This window comes from Chinchilla lanigera, unplaced genomic scaffold (assembly GCF_000276665.1).
Source record: "Chinchilla lanigera isolate Chin_1 unplaced genomic scaffold, ChiLan1.0 scaffold00025, whole genome shotgun sequence".
NCBI classification, from domain to species: Eukaryota; Metazoa; Chordata; class Mammalia; order Rodentia; family Chinchillidae; genus Chinchilla; species Chinchilla lanigera.
In genome coordinates, this window is record NW_004955426.1 from 17,185,138 (window position 1) to 17,197,446 (window position 12,309).

At 40.5% G+C, this 12,309-nt stretch overlaps 1 protein-coding gene across 2 annotated transcripts in view; it reads left to right on the plus strand.

The window, feature by feature from the left end:
• Positions 1-2,053: 2,053 nt before the first annotated feature.
• The window catches only part of Cdh6 (cadherin 6, type 2, K-cadherin (fetal kidney)), a 129,540-nt gene continuing 119,284 nt past the window's right edge, over positions 2,054-12,309 (plus strand). Inside the window, exon 1 of one of the 2 annotated variants that reach the window (XM_005386145.2) lies at positions 2,054-2,226. The gene's annotated coding sequence lies outside the window, so the exon portion shown is untranslated. Of the gene's footprint in view, positions 2,227-2,398; positions 2,490-12,309 lie in introns of those variants that run through there. The other variant, XM_013515003.1, reaches the window with a different exon arrangement.

The following is a 12,309-nucleotide window of genomic DNA, read 5'->3' on the forward strand; positions in this document are numbered from 1 at the left end:
AGACCTTTAGTACAACATCCTGGAGTTGCTCATCATTATGTCATTTAATGCTGCCACCTCAACTGCTCAGATGCGTTCTCCACTTTTCATAAAATGTGGGTATTTTCACCACCTTTGATTCATAGCTTAATGGAGTTCGAAGGATAGTATATGGTAAACAATTTAGAGATTTCCTTTGTGAGATTTTAACTGCTTCAGTGGATAGAAAATCAACTTCATTGTCATATCATAAAAGCAGTTAATTTGTACACCTGTCTCTAGAGGCATTTTGAGCATGTGACTTATTTTTATCAGCATATGTATATTATGTGTTCACTGCACAGATAGCATGTGGTTCAGTGTGTTTGCCTACACATCTGCACACAGTTGTTCCAGTAATATTTTGTCTCTTGTGCTTCTAGTTACATTGCTTTGGACATATTACTTAACCTCTGCTGTGTCTTCGTCAATCTGTTTTCTCTGTCTTAATGGGCAAACAAAATCACTTGATAGAAGAATTAAATAAAATGAACTTTGAAAGGACTTTTGTAAGAGCTAAAGGACTACACAGAAGCAAGAAAGTGTCTTTCGCATTAAATGTGTAGTATATTCATAATCTGAGGAAGGGACTATGAATCGGAAGCAGCTTTCTTTTCCCCTATTCTTTCCTCATAAGAGTTTAAATAGCTGCAAGAAGAGAAAATGTTCAGCCTCTTTTGGTAAATTGATGGCAAGTCTTCATTAGAAAAAGATCTTTTTTCAAGAAAGAAACTCAAAGTCTTTCTTTCCAGTATCCACGTGTAGAACATCTGTGCTAAAGCCGTTCTACACCACTTCTCTGAAGCACTGGCTGCCTAGGGCAAATACTTTGATTTGGGCTTTATTTAAATACCTGAATTTCTACTGAAGGCACAAAAGGTTTTCTAGTAAGAGCTCTCTTGGGAACAAGATCAACCTCCAACTAGTTTAATCATTAGGAGGCCAAGTGGCCTGGAATTTCTTAGAACACCATGCAATGGAAATCTCCCTGAGAACTCACAGTATAGCAAACAGCTGGCTTGGGACGCTACTGACCTCGGGTGCAATCACTGCGGTAATTAGATTTAATTTTCCTAATTCAACAGTGCCTGACTCCATCATGTCTGTCTCCTATGTAGAAAGCCATTACTCTCCTTTAATAATACTTTGACTTGTTTAAGACATTTGCAGCCTTTCCCTAATTTTAGAAATCACTTCTATGGGACAGTAAACACGGCCATTCACGCAGCTTTGTGTATCAGAGTTGAATTTGGCGGTTATCCTAGTTCCATAACTTTCCAGAGACATCTTAAACATGACACAGACCTTAAACATTATTGTACCCCCTGCTCGGCACGCCTCATGTACCCTTGTTGCAGTTCCTTTAGAAAGATGGCATCGGTCGTGAAGTCACTGGCGAGCTGGAAGGGTTTGGGTTTTGAGCGCGTCTGCAAACCCAGGGAAGTATGGCTTCAGGCTTCCACTTCCTGGGGCTCCTCGCTCCCAAGGAGAGATCAGGGGCTGTGTAAAAAACCTGTCTTCCGGGGAAAGAGAGACGGAAAGACAGGCGTGAATCTGTATCTGCTTGCGTCTGTTTATGTTGCAAAGGACAGGCGTCGGTATCGTTATCTCAGGAGACCGGGCTGTTTTATGTGTGTGCCTGTTAGGCGTGCTGTGTCACGAAGCCGCCTGGCGTCGCACAGCGCGCCGCGGTACCGTGTCCCTGGGAATCGTAATTGCTTGGTCGGTCAAAAAAAAGAACATCAGACCATTGCTGATAATAATACCAAGTGCATTTTGATACTATAAAGAAGGAACCACACGGAGTCACACAAGTTCTCAGGATGTCTTAACAAACGCCCCCCTCTCCCCCAAAAAGAAAAAGAAAAAAAGAAAGAAAAAGAGGGGAAAGCCTGGGCTGCAGGAGTGTTCCAGGGAGCGAACTGCTCAGGACTTCAAACACTGGGAGTCATTCTGTCAAGGGGAGGGGGCGGGCGGGGGCAGGCTCTGGGCCTCTTTAACAAAGTCCTCCTCTCTCTGCTCCCTCCCACTTCATTCACTTGCAAATCAGTGTGTGCCCACAAGAGCCTGCTCTCCCGAGCCCGTAACCTTCCCATCCCGAGAGCTGCAGTTTCAGCCGCGGCAGCAAGAACGGCGGAGCCGGCGGCGGCGGCAGCAGCAGCCTGGGCGGGTCGCGGGGGCTCCCCGGGCGCTGGCAGGCGAGCAGAGGTGGGTTCGGGCTCGGCTGGTGGTACTGGTGGTTATGCATGCATTTTCCCTTTTTTTTTTTCTTTTAAATTCTGTGGCGTGGATGGAAGCCAATCAGAGCGAGAGCGAGCCCTCTCCGCCCCGCGGGTGCGGCGCGCGGGTCCGGGAAGGCTCAGCCTGCGAGCCGAGAGTGCGGCGCGCGGTCCAGTGCGCGCTGCTGCCCCTGCCCAGGACGGCGCCGCTGCCGGGAGCCGGGCGCGCTGCTCCGCTCCGCTCCGCTCCGGGTAAGACCGATCCCGCGTGGGGCTGGGCGGGGGCGCGGGGAACCGGCCGCCCCAGAAGAGCTCGCTGCCTCGGTTTCCGCCCGCGGGGGCCGTCAGGCAGCTCCCGCGTTTGCAAAGTTGGTTGCTCAATTACCAAGGGCGCTGGTGCGTGCAGGACCGATGCGGAGCCGTTGGAGGCTGCATGTATTTCCACCTGCCCGCATTGCAAGGGTCCCTGTGGGGATTGTTTGGGCTGAGTTACGTTTCTTGGCTTTGGCAGTAAGGCAGAAATTCAGATAGTCTGAGAAGTCTGGATTGCTCCCAGTAAGGAAAACTTAAAAGAGATGATTTGGCTGAAAGAAGGAGGTAGAGAAAATTGTTAGCTTGCACGTTTGGGGCAACGCCTGCTGGCTCGTATAGAACAGAAACGCTTAGGTTGCAAGGAAAGTCCAACACTGGACTCCGAAAATGGAGCACACTGTCCAGGGAAAAGTCATGTGGACGACGCAGCTCGCTCGTGCTCTTCCAAGGCTGGTCAGGCACGAGTCCGGGGGATGGCGCCTTCCCGGACTGCTTGGACAGCGGAGCGAGCGCGCCCGGTTTTAGGTGTCAGATGTAAGAAAAACGGAGCCCAGGCTGCGCTCATCCGGAATGTAATAGAAGGGGATGTGCAGTGGTGTGTGCTGCGGCCGTCGCAGATCTGGGACCACTTCTGTAGTTAGATATTCTCCTGCCGAGAGTTACCGCAGATCTCCAGACGGGAGGCTCCGACCAGCTCAGAGCAGTACTGAGAAAGTGTTGTCGCTGCTGCAATAAAATCCATATTTTATGGCGAGTTAAATGCAGATCTCTGTTAATGCAGGGAGCTGGGCACCTGATTTAACTACTACTGAGCATATTCAAGATGCAAGAAGTCTAATCAGCTGGAAGAGCCACACTTTCTCTCCACTTTTTTTTTTTTTTTAAAGGTTGGCATGATGATAGGGGTGCAGTGGACCAGCCCGTATCTCTGGCCTATTTCACTTTCACTTACCGAATGGAACGTGATTTGGGAAAGGTTTTCCAACAACAGCATCGTTGCTGGAGTGCCTGGGGTATACACTGTGTGGCGCTCTGGGGGACTGCAAGAAGCAATTGTAGGCTTTCTGAGTGGTTGGTTGCCCAGGGGGTGCAGACTCTTCCCTGTTTTCTAAAAGGAACCGGGATATATACCTAGTCACTACACAACTATTCCAAGGATGTGTAACAAATACGCTTATGCAAGCAGTGGCCCAAGGTTGTTTATTTCCTTTCTTTCATTGCAATAGCTTTACCTGAAAAGAAAAACACTTAGGATTCTACTTTAGGAGAGAGAAAGGGAGAAAAACAAATCTCTTGCAGTTCGCCTGAGCACATCCTTTGTGTACTAGCCCTTGCATGGCTCTGTGTTTGCTCTTTTAGAGAAGCAGAAAGCCAGTTGTGTGGAGAGAGAGGATGTGATGGACCAGATGTCTTCGTGATGTCATAAAGAGGAGGGCAAAGTGGATGCCAGAGGCCAGATTTTCAATGCAGAGCTCAGAAACCTAAAAGAGATCCAACAGTTGATTGCAGATATAATCGCATAGGATCATATCTCATCCCACTTTGCTCTTGGTGTGTTCTAATTTAAAAGGGGGGGGAGGGTTGGAGTGAAAGAAAGGGTGGGTATCTTCCAAGGTTGATATTCCATGCCATACTTTTGAAGCAGAAAAGGTAACCAACTTCTTCAGAAAAATATAAGAGGCAGCTGCATATTTTTGCAGGAAAATGGCAGTGGTTTAGTTCTACTGTATTTGTCCACAATTATCTTTTGCTACCGTTAGCAGAAAGTGACAGGCTGATATCTCTGTAGAGACTTTTAGTCCCTTTATTAGCTGGCTTTTACACCAATTTCTTGCAATTATTTTTCCCAGTGCTAACTCTGCAAAGTTAATATATGGAAACACAATCATTTTCTACCAAGTTGCTTTCTATCAAAAATGTGTACCTTACATCCTCCACCCACCACTTCCATCAGCCTTGCAAAGAGAAATTTACTGTAAGGCATTCTTCCCTGTTCAGAAGGAAATTATCTTGCAAAACACTGTTTGAGATACTTAAATACAGCTAAAATTTCTAGAAAGCACAGGTACCATCAGAGTGTCATCATTGTGTCAGTAAGTTGGAATAACAAGTTCTGAATATCTAATTAAAGCTGATTGAGTGACTGCCCCACATAGAGGTTTAAAAAGAAAGAGGCAGATATGTATCTTACTAAGAAATTATTGTGTGGTACCCTTTTCTGGCCCTACTTGCTTTGTAGTCACAATGACAACTTACTGAAGCTGCATCTTTTGAATTACTGCAACTTTTTTAGTTGGAAGGGACCCCTAGTGGGTCACTCTATGCATTTTTCCCAGGGGTTCATTTTCAGTATAGATTTTCCTATCTAAGCTAATAAGAACATAACAGCTTTTTCTCTGCAGACAACTTAGTATTCTTCAAACACTATCTTGATATTTGTGCCAAGGCAAAATTATTGTTATTGCTATCATTTTGAGAGTTCTCCTAAGTTAAAGGACTCAGGAGTATTTTCACAACTTGTATAAGTACCTAGACTTCTGGATATTGTTCTGTGATTCCCAAGGAAAAAAATGGCCAATTAATAAAGAATTTACTACCATTAATATGATAGAAGATGTCGTATTTCTGGCCTTGCCAAGACTCTACTTGCTAAGCTCCAAATTGTCTAATAATAAAAGTGACCTTATAGTTATGACTCACAAAGTTCCACTTGAAGAACTCCGGCCACCGAAGAAATATATGCGGAGGAAAAGTTACTCTTTTTGAGTATCGGTGTACATTCCCAGATTATATTGAAATGGTAGCACTTAATTTAAGGAAGTCCCCATTGAAATAAACATATGTAAAAAGTGCAAAAGAAGCTTATATGCATGTATTGCTCTTTTTCTGGTTTATATGTATGATTGTGTGTGTGTGTGTGTGTGTGTGTGTATTTTAATTTCTCTTTCTTATGTATGATGACAATGCATTTTAGGGAACCCACTCCTTCAAAAACTCTGCCTGGAACTTGGAGTAAGATAAGTTCTGTAGGGTGAATCAGCCTCTTCTGCTGACAGTCTGCAGGTTTCAACTTCCAATTTAGAAATCTGTTCTAAAGTTTGAAATGTGTTCCAAATGAGATAACATCCAGCATAAGCCAGTTGCCTTGTGCTGCTTGCTTAGTCACTGCAACTCATTCTTTGGGGTCCATCAGAACTAGGGTCTCGCTTATAATAACAACAACCAGTGACTCAGTCTGAATTGCATTTTTAATAGTACTTCAGCCAGGCCAATGTGTACCGTTCGCTTTGCAAAATAAGTGAAAATGTAGTTAATCAAACATTCTCTCATTTAAACTTTTTCTGAATGATAACTCTAAATACAAAGAGTGGAGAACACTGAGGCAATAGGAGAGTTGCAGGAAAAAAAGGACAATTAAACACACGTATAGCATTTAGTTATGAAAATGTTCCAGCTATTAGCCAAGAAGTATAGAAATACAAGGCTTGGGTTGATTTGTTTTTCCTTCTTTTCATTTTTTCTCCATCTGTGTTTTTATGTTATTCTAAAGACAGATGAGAAATAGAAGAAATTTCCTGGACCTACACAGTAATATTTTTGTTCATCCTTGCCTCTTACAAAGATTAACTGGCCTACATTTTTAAAGTTCTTGTTCCTGAAGAAGATTCCCTTTCTCAAAACAGTCTTAGGAGGGACTTCAGGTTCTCTTTCATTGACTGTTGAACCAACTGAATGTAGTCTTGGTGGAATTATGACCCACAAAGTACAAAGATGAAGGAAGAGGGGCTGGGGATTTAGCTCAGCGGCAAAGCGCCTGCCTGGCAAGCGCAACGTTGTGAGTTCGGTTCCTGGTACCGGAGAAAAACCAAAAAAAAAAAAAAAAAAAAAAAAAAAAAAAAAAAAAAAGATGAAGGAAGAAAGGGAAAGTACAAGTAGCCCTTTAAAAAGGTGGCACACCCTCATTTACCAGAAAAGTGAAAAAAAGTCAGAATTTTGAAGACAAAATAATTGGGCCAAAGGAAATGATCTTCAGCTAATAGTCTAACTGTTGAAAACTGAACTAACTCTAAAGGAAATTTTCAACCCTTCCAACAGAGACACTTACAGAAAAATGGATGTTCTATGCACATTCATAAATGCAGAGTAGTAGATCCGTGTGCGGGGAGTACTATATCTCCCATCCCTGCACATTATCAGAGATTATTTCACTTTGCTTAGTATCTTTACACTAACACTGTTAGTGTTTCCTCTGCTTATCAATCAGATCACTTTACTGAGAGTTATAAGAAGACTTCAGTTAAAGCCAGAATGTTACCATTAAGTTTGGTTTGCAATGACAATAGGCATTGTGAGTTGCAAGATTTCCCTAAGATATGCAGTGTACCTTGTGGAAGAGAACAACTTATGAATAAGATGCAGAACATAAAGCTAGAGTAGCATGGGTATGATTTATCTTCATGTCTCTCATCACTTGAAAGAGCACTGTGTTTTCCACTTCCTGTTGTTTCCTAAATGGGTAAGTATGGCCAAAAAAATAAGATGTTTTGGAGGACTTACTAAGTTATGGGAATGACAAACTACAAGAACAGATTAAATTTAGGAGGTGTCCAAGTGCATAAAATGAAAAGAAGTAAAGAAATAAATTTTTACATAAGAGGGAAGCATAAGACTGGAAATAGAATCAAAATTGCTACCTATACACAGGGTGTATTTTCCTCTTCATAAATGGTGCTACCATTAAATACAACTTTATAGACCTATACCACTGACGTGTTTATGCACACTATTCTTTTGTATCATAGAATGCAAACTTGAAAATTGTCCTTTAAAAAGTCACTGGCTGAGGGAGATGATGCTGGATGATCATAAATTAACCAGAGGAGTATGTTTTAAACATAATCTGAAATTTCATCAGAACCAAAGAAGTAGTTTTCTTAGTACTTGAACAATAGAGACTCTTTCCTTTCTCTTATCTTTATTATCCTGCAAGCTAAATAGATGAACTATGTGTTTCTGCAGTCTAAAGTATTCAAATCAAAATGTATTTGGTGATACAGACCAAATATACTATTTGTTACCTATTTGGATCTTATGTGGGATATAGCATGCTGAAAGACTGACATACCAGGATAGCACATCCCCCATCTCCATACTTGGTATGGCGGGAAATTTAAATCTACAATGTTCTTTGTTTTGGTACCAGGAATCGAACTCAGGACCTTGTACTTGCCAGGCAGGTGCTGTGCCACTGGGCTGTATCCTTGATGCTAACAATGTTCTTTATATGAGCACTCAGGCAAGATAAAAATTCTGACCCATGGGTTCAAACTTTTTATATATACAAATAACACTGATAATAATAAATAATAAATGAAGCTTCAGTGAGCTTTTCTACATCACACAATGTTCTAAGATTTTACATACACTTTGCATAATACTACTTACACAGTAAATCAAAAGGAAAATCTTAAACTTGTGGTCTCTTTATTTAGCCTTTTTTTTTTTTTTTTTTTTGGTTCAAATTTCCAGGGCATCTCTTTTTAAGCCAGGCCCTTAGTGAATGTGACTGTTAACAAACAATTTGATGTCTTAGAGTAAGAATGTGACTCTCTCTGAGAAATACAACCCAGGAGAAGATATTGGGATGATTTGATTAATTTGACCAGAGCAAGGCAAATTTAAAGGCTAAAGAAAATGTTTTTTAGGTTATTCAATTTTTAAAATCCATTTGCAGGCACATGTTAAAGTTTATAAATGTAGTAAAAAGCATTGTGTGGGCCACTTGTCTGAACATAACGGTGATACTGCCAGGGACCTGGCAAAGATCCCCAAATGCCTGCATGAGGGGTACCGCAAAGGATGAAATAAAAGAAATGATTTTAGTAATGCACAAAAGGGGGGTTGGGAGGTCACTGCCTTAGGATGAGCAAAGACAGAGACCTCTTCGGCTGGCCCACTTCTATTCTGCCGATGAGAAGTGCAAGGGGAGGAGTAGTGAGTGATTCTGGGAACAGCAGTAGCGATTGCTATGGAATAGCAAGAAAAACAAAGCATTCTTGCAAGGAGGAGACAAGGATTAATAAAGAAACTGTTTTTTCCCCAAGCAAAACTCTTACTATTGTTACGGCATTATTCTAAGGATCCTTGTCCTGTGAGGGCCACAGCCTCAAGAGCCATAGGGCTTCAACTGTGGCCAGAAGATCGCGGGGCATTTCCACATTCCAATCCGGCCTACAGGGCAGGGCAAGGAGGCCTCAGACAGCTCCCGGCCTCAATTTATAATTTGTAGTCCCCAGAATAAATGATCTCCTCCTGCCTTCAGAGAGAGCTTCATGATGAAGGAGGTGCTCCAGGAAAGGCACCAACATGACAGCTGTTCATTTAATGGACAGGACGAGAGCATCTCACCCACAGTACTCTCCAGAGGCATCACTTCATCCAAGGCTCATTGACATACTCACCGTGCCCATAGCATTTGGAACTCTGGGTAGAGCTGAATGAGACTATTTCTTCCTTCTCTGATAAGTAAAAGTAATTTTTTTTTCTCTCTTATGACTATAACTTTGTTATATCGTTATTATCACAATTCAGTATTTGTTCCAAATGATTATTCACCAAGTAAACAGAGAGAAGAAAGAAAAAAGGGAGGGAGACAGGAATTGGTAAACAAGAGAAGGAGGGACGAAGAAACCTTCTTAATATGGTCATTTTATATATGATGGACATTGATGAGCCATTTTCATTATACTCAATTATTTTTATTGCCACCATTCAAGAAGTCATGTAGTTTATCTGCTCTTCAAGGAAAGTTTGATATAATTAGAAACGTAATCATAGAATGTAGACATAGTAAGAAGCTTATGGATGGCTTCACCCACCATCACCATTTACAAGACAGATAACTGATAACTAGAGAGATGAAGTGACTTATCCATGAATGCCTAAATTCAGTTCGTTCTTTTATCTCTACCTTTTTCTTCTGTAGCTTGCTTTCTGGTTGCTGGGTGTCACTGCTTTTTGTCATCGCCACTTAACTCTGGCATTAAAAGGAAAGAGGAAATTTAAATCCACAATATTGTTGTTTATAAGTATTCTGAATCATTAAATGAAAATTTAAAGATAAATGAAAATTTGACATTAAATGAAAATTTAACAGTGAAAATGAGGATGTAAGTTTCTTAGGGATGTTTATGTGTTTGTACACTTTGTAAGACTATTATTGCAAAAAAGAACTAAAATTTTCCTTCAAATTTGGGCCTCTGCTTGGCGGCCATATGGTAAAATTTGGAGTTTGGTTTATTTTTAGTGATTGATGGCAATAGTGAGTAAGCCTTACCCAAATCAGTCATTCTCTAGGATAACCAAACTCGTATGTTTATCGTTCATAAGTAAATTTATTGGTCAGTGATCAGATATAAAAAGTGATAGCAGACTATTATATTTTTCATAAATCTCAATTTATTCTACTTCTAAAACTCAGATAATGACCTTTTACTCCTTTGGTTTTAAAATGCAGATGATTTCATGGAAATGTACATATGGTAGATTATGCTGATTTTTGCTTTGACTAAATTAAAATCTGGCAAGCAACCCAATGTCAACACAATCCCCTTTTAAAAATAAAGCTCTTCATGTTCTGTGACATCCAAAAGTCGAATGACCCATGGGTTAGATCACGAATAGCTTCACATAGGAAAATGATCAGCCTAATTCTCTTCCATCTCATTTGGATGAGCAAATCATCCAAAAAGTAAAAAGAAATCATAATTATGTTTAAAATAGCTAAAAAGAGCAACTAAACAGGAAACATTTCATCAAAAGGTAGCACTGGGTATCTTAATTAAAATTTGCACCCAGTAACACTAATGTTGATGATACGAATATGATCTTTGAGCATGCTAGCGAGCTCTCTAGAAATGTGCTTTCCAAGCGCGTGGCCAGAATGTGTCAAAACAATGAATTCGTTCACTTGATTTAAGGGATGATTCAATGAAAAATGAAAAGTTTTAAAATTTATACCTAACTTGATAAGTAGGACCAAACAATTTCCCTTAGCCATGTAAATTTTAAAAGTGGTGTCATTTTTTTTCCTAAAAGTAAACTTCCTGCAATTGTAGACAGACACAATAATTTTAAGGTGTTGATTTGTATTTTAAAGTACGCATTTTTGCTTCTGAAGGCAGTTGCCCTCCAGGGTATAGTATAGATTTCAGTGATGAAAATGAGCTTACTGCATTTTTAACTGCAAAGCTTGCACCTCCTTTTGTCAGGAGAGAGAGAGAGAGAGAGAGAGAGAGAGAGAGAGAGAGAGAGAGAGAGAGAGTTTCATTAATCAACTATCATCCATCTATAAAATGTTTGAAACTCCTCAATTTCACATTCAACTAAAATAGTCTAACTTCTTCTTAGCAACAGGTTCTACTTTAATACCGATTAAAATTAAAATGGTGTGTGGTCAGACTAAGAAATAATCAATGCAAACTGATGAAACCCACTGTGACTGTTACATTACTGATGAATCCTAATTGGGACCAAGGCAAGCTACTATACCTTCCAGCAGTTATTCTCAAATTAAAATACTAGTTTAAAAGTATCTAGTTTGGATTTTGTCAGTGTTTCATAAAGAATTAATTCCATGAGGGTGGCCTTGTGATTAATATCAATGTCAGAGTTTCACTCTAACTCGCCTGCCTTTTTATCAGAAAGAGAGATGTCGTGAGGCAGGTCCTAGCTAAGCCTGTAAAATGAAGTGGGATCACTCATTGGTTAGTATCCTCAAGAGGAAGTGTCCCCACACCCTTATATATAAAAGTACCAGTACTGAAGTAAGTTTTGCATTTATAGGAAGTACTCATATCTGCAAGTAAACTCCCTTTGAAAGAAACTGCAGTAATGTCAAATATGGGTCCTCCACTTAAAATTTTTGTCATAGTACTTCCATTTCTTCCTCAAGTTTGCTTTTAATCTGCAGATATCATATTCCAAATATCTTTCCAAAGAGGACTATGGTTTGTTTTTCTTCAAAACTTCCCCCACCCCTTGAATTTAAATAGACATATACTTTGTGTTCTGGAAAACAATGAAATTAAATTAATGACCACAATAAAGAGTGGGCAGGCAAGATGTGTAGTAATGATCCAAATAACCACTTCTCCCCAAATGAGATGCTAAATAGAACAGCGCCGTTATTTAAAATATGAAGTTGCAGGCTATGTAAGAGTAAAACACTCTCACGCGACTGAGTTTAATGTGATGTAATGAAAGAATTTTATGTAGTGGATAGAGAGGAGAAATTACTGAAACCCTGGGCTGAATTAATTGAGCACAATAGAAGAAAAAGTTTGCCTTACCCCCTGGATGTTCTGACACTAATACAGCACATGTTTGCTTCCCAATTTGTCACTAAACTAAAATAGATTTTTTAAATGGCTCATTTTTCCCCTTTTTTCCTCTGTGTGATAATCTTTTCATCTTGGTTGATTGGAGAAACTAGTCACAGAAGACAAGTGCCAAACTTACCCTGTTTTTAAATTAAGAAACGGGCACCAGTAACCATGATACTCTGAAGCAAGACTTTAAAGCCAGGGGTCGAATTTGCTGTGTGTTAAACTCAATCCAGAAAAGCAGCCGCGGGGCTCTGTGTGCTAAAGTGATGCTATGCTCATCAAATACTTTCCAGTTCAGGTTTTCTCTGACTGACACGTGTTCCTAAGAATGCTGTTCAGCTGAGACGTTTGGAAAATTCATTATTTGATTCCCC